Source organism: Stenella coeruleoalba, assembly GCF_951394435.1.
Source record: "Stenella coeruleoalba genome assembly, chromosome: 14".
NCBI lineage: Eukaryota > Metazoa > Chordata > Mammalia > Artiodactyla > Delphinidae > Stenella > Stenella coeruleoalba.
The window spans coordinates 67,630,385-67,632,275 of NC_137160.1; positions in this window are offsets into that span (position 1 = coordinate 67,630,385).

Consider the following 1,891-nt stretch of genomic DNA (forward strand, 5'->3'; position numbering starts at 1 on the left):
TGATGTCGTGGGTGCGTTCGGGCCTCAGGAGTGTGAACTCTGGCTCTGACACCTGCCAAGACTGAGGTGGGAGCGTCCTTGGCTCCTTGCAAGAACAGCACTGGCCTGTGTGGCGGGGCTGCGGGGAGGAAGGCAGAGAGGGCAGCTCGGGTCATGGGGGCCTGAGGGAGGCCAGATCTCATGGGTCATAGCCAGCGTGGCAGGAGCCTCCGGAGGGTTTTGAGAATGGTGAGGTCGGTCAGCCTCCATGGGGTAAGGGCTAGAGGGGTGGAGGGAAGCTGGGAGCCCTGCGAGAGGGCCGTGGGAGGCATGGGTGTTTTTGGTGCTGCGTCTTGGAGAGCCTGATGGTTTACTTTGGGGTCTGAGAGAACAGGAGTCAATGAGGAACTCCAAGGTTCAGGATGAGGGAACAAACTCTTCCACTTGCTGAGAATGGGGTGGAGGGAGGTGCGGGGCAGGATCCAGCCCTTTCAGCCCATCAGATCCCGGGAAGAGCTGGCACTTGGGAGAAGGGTGGGCAGTCAGCCAAGCAGTGAGGGGTCAGAGGAGCCCTATCACAGCCTGGGAGCCCCTGTATTTAGAGGTCAGGCAGAGAAGGAGGGCAGCAGAGGCTGGGAAGGCACCACCAGTGATCTGGTGACATGGAGGTTGCTACTGTCTCCGCAGAGGCAAGACCGATTGGAAGTGGTTTCTAGAAAGGGAGAAGAGGTGGATGCCAAGGAAAGAGTAAAATGGCTTGGTGGCTGGAGGGGGATTAACGAGGGGTAAGGGAGGGTTTTCCAAAGGTGCAAGCGCAATGCGTATTCATTTGGGAAATGGGCTGGTAATGCAGAAAAAGAGGAAACGGGAAACCAGAGTTAGTTGTATGTAAAGTACGTCCAGGTGGGCTGGGGAGAGAGAAGACCCGGGGTGAATGGTCAGACCGTGGGGCCAGTAGGGTGCTGTGAGCAGTGTACCCACTTCCCCAGGCCCTGCTCTCTCTGGGCAGGGGATGGTAGGGAAAATTCACTCCAAACCCTTGCCCCTTCCCCTGGTTGAAGGTGACAATCTCTCCTTGAGCCTTAGGACACTAGCTGTCTTTGACTGGGTGGGTGTGTTAAGTTTGTTTCTTGAGCATCTGCCTGGGGACACATTTATGGACTAAGTTACAGTTGCTTACCTGGAAAATGGCTTTTCCCAGATGGACGTGATAAGAGCCTTGGATCTTTGAATGACTGAAACCTACTGGCCTGCTTTGGATACTTATCTTCATGCGGCTCCAAGAAGAGACCAGACTGACCACAAGGCCAACAGGTGATGGGTCTACGGCTCTTCACATCTCCTCCCTGATAACAGAAATGTGCTCTGACCCCACACAAGGCAACCAAGGCAGTCTTAACCAAGGCCTCCATTTTAGTTTTAGGCTGTTTACCTAACTTTAAAACTCTAACCCCATAACATCAAGGAAGCACAATAACCACTACCACTTAAGTAGGAAATATAAAAACGGTTCCCCTCCTTTACTGTCACTAAGGCAGACCTGCGTCCTGAAGTGTGTGGAGGCTCAGAGGCCCACCAACTCCGCCACTGCTGGGAGGGGCGTTCAGAGGGCCCTGTGACCCAAAGCTCCCTCAGAGGGCTCCCAGCCATGGATACCCAACACAGTGCCCCCCCCCCCCCCCCGCAAATCGACAGACCTGGGCTATGACGTCCCCTTGAGACACGGCTCAGGGTCAAAGTGACACTCGAACCCCCTTTCCTTGCCAGCAGTACCGTGACCAACACTGCAGTGTCACATCTTGACCGTACAGATTTCCTCACACATGACGCTTGAATGAGCTGTGATCTGGGGGGTTGGGGACATGCTCCAAGTAGATGTGCAGTGGCTGCAGAACAGAGGCCGAGAAGGATG